This window comes from Protobothrops mucrosquamatus, unplaced genomic scaffold (genome assembly GCF_001527695.2).
Source record: "Protobothrops mucrosquamatus isolate PMUCROS unplaced genomic scaffold, P.Mucros_1.0 scaffold2302, whole genome shotgun sequence".
NCBI lineage: Eukaryota > Metazoa > Chordata > Lepidosauria > Squamata > Viperidae > Protobothrops > Protobothrops mucrosquamatus.
Window position 1 is genome coordinate 372,333 of NW_015388388.1, and position 8,857 is coordinate 381,189.

Below are 8,857 nucleotides of genomic sequence, written 5' to 3' on the forward strand. Positions count from 1 at the left end.
ACAGAACAGAATAGAGCTGGAAGGGACTTTGGAGGTCTTCTAGTCCAGCCCCCTGCTCAAGCAGGTGGACCTATACCATCTCAGACAGGTGATAGTCCAGTCTCTTTTTTAAAACTTCCAGCGATAGAGCGTCCATGATTTCTGGTGGCAAGCTGTTCCACTGGTTGATTGTCCTCACTGTCAGGAAGTTTCTCCTTAATTCCAGGTTGCTTCTGTCCTTGATCAGTTTCCAACCATTGTTTCTCGTCCTTCCCTCTGGTGAACAACCTGGCCCCCTCTGCCTTGTGGCAGCCCCTCAGATACTGGAATACTTCTATCATGTCTCCCCTGTTTTGTCTTTTCTTTAGACTGGCCAAACCCAAGTCCCGCAGCCATTCTTCGTACGTTTTGGTCTCCAGGCCTTGGATCATCTTAGTTGCTCTTCTCTTCCCAAGCCCAAAATCTCGATTGCTAAACAAGACACTTAGCACCTCATTGTACGACTTTTTTGCTCTAGTTGTTAAATGAGTCACTGCAGTGCCTTTAGGAAAATCACCTCATTGCAAACAGTGGCTTTGCTTAATGACTGTCGATTCACACAACAACGTTGAGTCACTTAATGACCACTGCAATAAAAGGTCATTAATTTGTCCAGTCATACAGTCATACGACTGTTAAATGAATCACACAGTCCTTGTGCGAATCACCCTGTTGAGAACAATGGGTTTGCTTAATGACCTGCATTCACGTAACACTGATGGTGAATTCTGGGAGTTGAAGTCCACTAGTCTTAAAGTTGCCACACTTCGACACGCCCTAGATCAGGGGTAGGCAACCTTGGCTCTTTTATGACTCGTGGACTTCAACTCCCAGAATTCCTGAGCCAGCCATGCTGAGGGGAAAGGGAGAGGTTTCCAAGCTGAGCCATGCTGGCTCAGGAATTCTGGGAGTTGAAGTCCACAAGTCATAAAAGGGCCAAGTTTGAAGACCCCTGCTCTTAATCTTCGTTCTAGGCCAGGGCTAGGCAACCTTGGCTCTTTTATGACTCGTGGACTTCAACTCCCAGAATTCCTGAGCCATTATGGTTCAGCTTGGAAACCTCTCCATTTCTCCTCAGCGTGGCTGGCTCAGGAATTCTGGGAGTTGAAGTCCACGAGTCATAAAAGAGCCAAGGTTGCCTACCCCTATCTTAGGACGAAAATTAAGAGCAGGGGTTTTCACATTTGCCCCTTTTATGACTCGTGGACTTCAACTCCCAGAATTCCTGAGCCAGCCATGCTGAGGGGAAAGGGAGAGGTTTCCAAGCTGAGCCATGCTGGCTCAGGAATTCTGGGAGTTGAAGTCCACAAGTCATAAAAGGGCCAAGTTTGAAGACCCCTGTCTTAATCTATGTTCTAGGCCAGGGCTAGGCAACCTTGGCTCTTTTATGACTCGTGGCCTTCAACTCCCAGAATTCCTGAGCCAGCATGGCTCAGCTTGGAAACCTCTCCCCTTCCCCTCAGTGTGGCTGGCTCAGGAATTCTGGGAGTTGAAGTCCACGAGTCATAAAAGGGCCAAGGTTGCCTACCCCTGCCTGGATGAAAGAATTGCCTGGATGAAAGAATTGCTTGGAGAAAACCTTTTACAAACCTAGAAATGCTTTAAACAACCCACACCAGGAAATTCGCTTTCAAGGCGCATCACACATCCCCATCGTTTTGTGTTTGTGTTACTGCTTCTACTCCAGGGCTCTCTCTTGTGCAATAATGCAAAAGGTAGTTTTAATTTTGACGGGCCAATCAACTTACAAGTCTGGGATTTTTTGGGTGATTTCTCACAAGCCAACCACTTAAAGCCAGCTCTGTTTGGCTTGAAGGCATGAGTTCATTCCCAACCGGTTAAACATTTGCCACTTCGGTTTTTCATAACAAGTCCCAGAAAAGAATTTTTCAAACGTTGCAATTTGCGCATTAGAAACGTTCACTCAACAAGGTATATAATACAGATAGTCCTCGGCTTACAACCGCACTTGAGCCCAAAATTCCTGTCGCTCGTTGAAATATTTGCTAATTGAATTCTGCCCCATTTGACGACCTTTCTTGCCACGGTTGTTAAGTGAATCACTGTGGTTGTTAAGTGAGTCACACAGTTGTTAAGTGAATCTGGCTTGCCCATGGACTTTGCTTGTCAGAAGGCCGCAAAAGGGGATCGCGTGACCCCCGGGACACTGCAACCGTCACGAGTACTTGCCAGCAGCCAAGCATCCGAATTTTGATCACGTGACCACGGGGATGCTGCAATGATCGTTGATGTGAAAAACATTCATAAGTCTGGGTGTGCAGTTAATGAGTAGCCTGGCTTGGTCGCTCAACAGTGAGGCCCTGGTGAAGCGGGCACAGCAGTGCCTGCATTTTCTGCGTCGCATGAGAAAAGCACATCTTCCTTCCCCTGTCCTGACCACTTTCTACAGAAGGATGATGGAGAGCATCCTGTCATATAGCATCACAGTCTGGTTTGGAAGCACCACTGCTTCAGACAGGAAGGCGGTGCAGAGAGTGTTGAGGACGGCAGAAAAGATCATTGGCAGTTCCCTCCCTCCCATCCAGGAGATAGCACAGAAGCGTTGCGTGAGCAGGGTCCACAAGATTATCTGGGACACTACACACCCTCTTCACGACCTGTTTTCCTTGTTACCTTCTGGGAGGAGGGGGCTTCGTGGTATCCGAAGCAGAACATCCAGATTCAGTCCCAGTTTTGTTCCATACAATATTAACCTTGTGAACTCTCAAGCTTCCTCCTTCCGTTATATATTCAAGATGGACAGTGTTTAATACTTATTTGTTATGTATATGTAGGGGTGTGGGTCTATACATATGGTATATATATTATGCTAGGTGTGTGTCATGTATGTGTTTCACTTTGAGAGCGGGCAACTAAATTTCATTTTTGATGTGTGCCGTTGTGCCCACAGTAAAAAAAATGACAATAAAGTCTATCTTATCTTATCTTTTATCTTATCTTTTATCTTATCTTATCTAAGTCACTTTTTGCAGTGCCGTTATGACTTTGAACGGTCACTAAATGAACAGTTCTCAGTCAAGAACTGCCTGCATTTGACCATTTACGGAAGAGTAAGTGGGACTTTGAAGAAGAGGAGAGGATGAGCCTTTGAACTTAATGTTGGAGAAGGCTCCTACAAAGACTATGGACAACCAAGGAAAGCATGCACAGTTTTATTGCGCTGAGGTAACCCAGGAGTAAATACAGAAAACAGTGGTCTGTATTAAATGGTGGTTCATATTACACTATCTACAAATATACGCTAGGAACAAGATACATACACGTGGTGATTCAGCAAACTCCAATACACAGCAATTACAGCAGGAAACGGACAAAAGTATATATCTACTGATACACATACATAACACATATATACACATGCTATATACATACATATATATACCTACCCCCCACATACATACATACATACATACATACATACATATATCTGTCTCTAATTACGTTAAAAATTCGAATCCTGGGTGATGCCATGTAGTAAAAACAAATAAATAAGAACACCAGGATAATATCAAACTAGGATTTGCTTAATAAAAATGCTGAGCTTTCATCGGCCAGCATTGTCGACATCATCAGAGCATAGAAACAAGTCAATGGGAGTTCCCTTTTTATAACGCCAGCCGATTTTGATGAAAGCTCAGCATTTTTATTAAACAAATCCTAGTTTGATATTATCCTGGTGTTCGTATTTATTTGTGTGTATATATATATATATACACACACACATACATATATTAATCACTGTCCATTTTTAATCCATGTAAACAAACAATACAATAAACAATAAAAACACATCCATGACTGAAACAGACATTTGGATAAGAGTTAAATCAACCTAAAAGAAAGTATACTTTTAATTTTTATTTTTTTTTGATAGCGTTTGAAACCTAAAGATTTAAGGAACCAAACTTGGGAGATGGAAGGGAAATCTAAAAAGCCAAAGATAACTTACCGGGGGCCGATTTTGGGAGAACATCCTTGTAAATCAACCATAGGTTTGTGATTTTAGGCAAGGTCACCACCTCTCCAGTTTGGGGAACCCACGTTCTGGGGGTAACCTGGGGAGAATAAGATGGTTACCTGGTTAAATTGGAAGCGTTGGTTATCTTATCCTGGTCCCACGTCAGAAATTACGGGCGTCTCAGCCATGTTTAGATGGGTGAACTACGACTCCCAGAATTCCCTCAGCGAGCATGCTGGCTGGGGGGATTCTGGGAGTTGAAGTCCACCTGTCTTAAAACTTGCCAAGGTTGAGAAACACTGAATTTTAGCACATTTTAAGTACAAACCTGTAAGCAAAACCTTAGCAGTCTAGAAATGGCAGACCAGATTTTTCAAAACCATGCGCACATTATTCCAGCAGTTATAAAATGCGCCATGATTTGACTATCCTCATCTATTTATTTTACACCCAATTTATTTTACACCACCCAGTGGCCTCGAAGCAAGGTGGGCGGCAAACAAATTAGTAAGAAATAAAGAAATCCACAAGTCCCGTATCGGTGAGCAATGTTATTCTTCGACTGTGAGAATAACAAGAGATTCATGAGGACTATCACCATGGAAAGCCTTCTCTTCCAGACATTTCTCTGCTCCTTTCCAAAGTAGGAGTCATCACTGCTTGTAGGAAGCCATTCTACAGCCCTAACCAAATTCTACGTGACTCTGGTTTATTAGTTCCATTCCCTTCTTTACAATCGTGGCTTAATTTAAGGGTAGCAATAAGGAACCCACAGTGGGGGAAAATGTAAAAACTGTACTTTAAATCACTGAAACATGCTCTACTTTTTAAAAGCAACAAAACAACCCACAGGATCCACAGCTCCTCCTGCCAGAGCCCCCAAAATATTAACAAGAGACACCCCTCCTCCAGTAATCTACATTGTGTAAACCGAGTTCTATACCAATTACAGGCTGTCCTCATTGTACAACTATTCATTGAGTGACTAAAAGGGCTGAATAAAATGACTTATGGCCAGTCCTTACACTTACGACCACCGCAGCATCCCCACCATAACGTTATCAAAATTTGGGCGCTTGGCAACCGGCATGCATTTATGACACTTGCAAGCATCCTGCGGTCACGTATTCACCACGTATGATCTTCCCAGCCAGCTTCCAACCAGCAAACTAATAATAATAATAATAATAATAATAATAATAATAATAATAATAATAAAGTTGGAAGGGACCTTGGAGGTCATCTAGTCCAACCCCCTGCTCAGGCAGGAAACCCTGTACCATTTTGGACAAATGGCTGTCCAGTCTCTTCTTAAAAACTTCCAGTGTTGGAACATTCACCGCTTCTGGAGGCAGGTAGTTCCACTGGTTAATTGTTCTAACTGTCAATGGGGGGAAGCTGGGTTCACTTAACGATGGCACGATTCACTTAACGACTGCAGTGGTTGGCTTAACAACCAAGCCCCCTCCCCCCCAAAAAGGATGCAAAATCGAACGAGACCCATTTAACAACCCAACTCGCTTAGGGACAGAAATTTGGATCCCAACTGTGGTCGTAAGCCGAGGACCACCCTCCAAAGACTTCCGGAAAGCCACCCAACTAGAGATTTTTATTTTTTTTTGCACAAACTGATAAATATCCAAAGCTTGAGAGCCGCTGTAAACCATTTGACCCCGTGAAGGCCCTTCATAGACAGAGAGGATATTTGCTGTCTGTTCAGAAGGAAATTACAGGGTGAACAAGGCCGCCTCTGGGCATGTCAAGGGCGTTTCCCCCCCCCTCCTGCTTCCAATTCCCAGGCAGACTTCAGGAAGCATAAATTTCCTTTTTAACACATGTGCAACTGGGGGGGGGGGGAGAAAGGAGCTACAATTCAGCCCCTCCCCTTTATTCCTCCAGGGTCACGAAGAATAAGGGCCTCCCACCACCACCATCACCACGGACCCCACGTGGCTCTTTCCACTTTTTTTTTTTTTCGTTTTACGTCACACACCATTCCCTCTTTCCAGCTGTCCTTACATGCGCCCCTCGATTAACTTTAATGTCCCCCAAGTTATGGCCTGCTTTGCAGGTAAAGATATAAAAATCTCCCAGCTGCAGCCTTTCCTGACTACCCCCCCTCCTTCCCCGATTCCCCTGTATCCCAGCCAGCTTTATCAGGAAGGATGTGCAAAACTGAAACGGGGGGGGGGGGGCTTCCTGATCTAATAGGCCCCTCCGGGGGAAGGAAGGCTGGGGGGGGCATGTATACTGAAAGACCCTCAAGCCAGGATTGCCAGCAGGGGTTTCCTTACAAAAAAACAACCAACCCCACAATAAATCAGTGTTAAACTCAAATTATTTTCACCTATTTATTGACTATGTGAAGTTACAAGCAGTCACCTATAGATAAAATGTACAGGCAGTCCTCCCAAAATTTCTGTTGCTAAGGGAGACGAAGTGAGTTTTGCCTCATTTTACGACTTTGCTTGCCACGCTTGTTAAGGGAATCGCTACCAGGGGTTCAATTAGTGAACACGGTTGTTAAGTGAATCTGGCTTCTCCCCATTGGCTTTGCTTGTCAGAAGGTCGCAAAAGGGGACGAAGTGACCCCGGGACACGGTAACCATCATAAATGTGAGTCCCGGGACACGGTAACCTTCATAAATGTGAGTCGGTTGCCAAGCGTCTGAATTTTGATGACGTGACCGTGGGGATGCTGCAACGGTCGTGCGAAAACCGAACCTAAGTCACTTTTTTCAGTGCCGTTGTAACTTGGAACGGTCACTAAATGAACCGTTTTAAGTCGAGGACTACCTGCGATGTGTGGAAAAACTCAGATTCCAATGCATTTTAAAATAAAGAAAACTAGAAGATAGGGGTTGGAAAAACCCATATGGTTGTGTGTTTTTTTTTAAAATAACAACGGTAATCTTGGTACCAGCTTCGAAATTTGAGGTGCATTGACAAATCCAGGGAAACCGAATGAAAGATAAACTGCCTCTGCATCTGGAGTCTCCATCTAGTAGGCAAGACTTCCAACAACTGGAAACTTCACATCTGCATGTGCTTCTGGAGGTTTAATGGGTTGCCTTCTTACTCTTTCCCAGTTTAGAAAAAAGACACCCATGACATCACACAACTCATACAGCATCTTAAAAGTAAAGTGGGCTGTATTCACGCAACAGGCCACCGTTAATTATGGTTAATTTTCTCTTGGATGTTGAGCAAACCCCTAAACAAACCAAGACATTCTTTAAACACACGTAGACTTAAGAAAAGTTCATTTCTCTATTGTGTGAATGCACCCAAACCTCCAATCTAACCGCGTTGAGGGCAACTGATGCTAGTCCTGGCTTCAGAAAGTGTGCAGACCCCTAATTAAGATTTAATCTTACCCAGTGGGTTTTTGGCAAGCTAGATTAGCAATGTTTTCTCCGAAGTTCTTGCAAACTGTTGTACAACATCAAACGAAATACTCTCCATTCTCTCTCACTCTCTCTACAGATTTTGAATAAAGGATTTTAAAACCTGCCTGGGGACCCCCCCCCCCTCAACACCCATCCCATCCCTATGGGTGGGAAGCTAGAACTGGCTCATTCAGGAGCCACGGAAAAAGCACTCCGCACATGTTCAGGGTGGTCTATCCATTGTGCCACGAGGCAAGAAAGGAGAGGGGGGGGGAAAGAAATAAAAATAAAATAAAAATACGGAGCTGGGCAAGATCTCAAGGACTCGGAAATGTTTGCTCCCCCCGGAGCTGGCAGCCCTGCTTCCCAGAGGGGGAAAGAAAAAAACCACTGGATCTTAACTGGAGATGAGCACAGAGGAAAAACAGGGGCAAACTAACACTAATCACAGTTTAATACGTGGGGTATTTGGCCAGGAAGGTGAGCTGCACGAGATAAAACGGGGGGGGGGGGAGGAGGATTTTAAACCCCCCCAGATGCCTCTTTGTATTAAGGAATACAGGAACAGCAAACCCCCCCCTCTCCACATGCACCCCCACCCCACCCGAGCGCCCCAATTAACAATCGCAACCCGCTCTTTTCCCACGAATGAGGAACTCGGCTCTTCTCCGGCTTAGAAAGCCCCCCCCCTTTTTTTAATTTTTTTTAAAAAAAGCACCAAGAAAGTCCCGGGTACAAAATCGCCCCCCCCCTCATCCACCCACCCACCCCGGATTTCTCCCAGCCTTAACAATAGTCCGGCCCCGCAGCAGCAGCAGCAGGTAAAGCAAGAGTAGATCCGCCAAGCAGGAAAGAGATCGAACCTAAATCTCACCGCCCCGTTAAAAAGCGCTGCACCCCCTACCACCACCCACCTACCCACCCACCCCCTTGGAGAGACGGACCCAGGAGGAGGCAGGGAGAGAAGATCTACCTCCACCGCGCGCGAGAAACAACTCACCCAGGCGCAGGAAGGGAGAGCGTGGGCGGGGTGGGCTCCGGGTCAGGGCTGCCCTGCCGTGTTTGCAAGAGGGAGAAAAAGAGAGAGAGAGAGAGAGAGAGGGACACCCCCCCCTTTCAACGCCCCTTCTTCCTTTCCTCGCTCTTTCTCTCTTTCTCTCTCCCTCTTTCCTTCTCTCTCTCTCTCTCTCTCTCCCTCCCCCCTCCCCTCCCACCCGCGGCAGCTTTGCGGGGGAGAAGCGATCAATGGAACGCCCGCCAGCTCCACGTGGGGTCTGCCGCTTTCTCTTTCGCCACAGTCGAACGCGCCGCAGCCAATCAGAGCGCCGGGAAGAGAGAGAGAGAGAGAGAGAAAGAGAGAGAAAGCGCGGGGGGGGGGCGGAGGAGGAGAAGAAAGGGAAGGCAAGGGAAGAAATAAATAAGGCGCTCGCGGCCCACGTGGGGGAAGGACCAAAAAAAAAAAAAAAAAAAG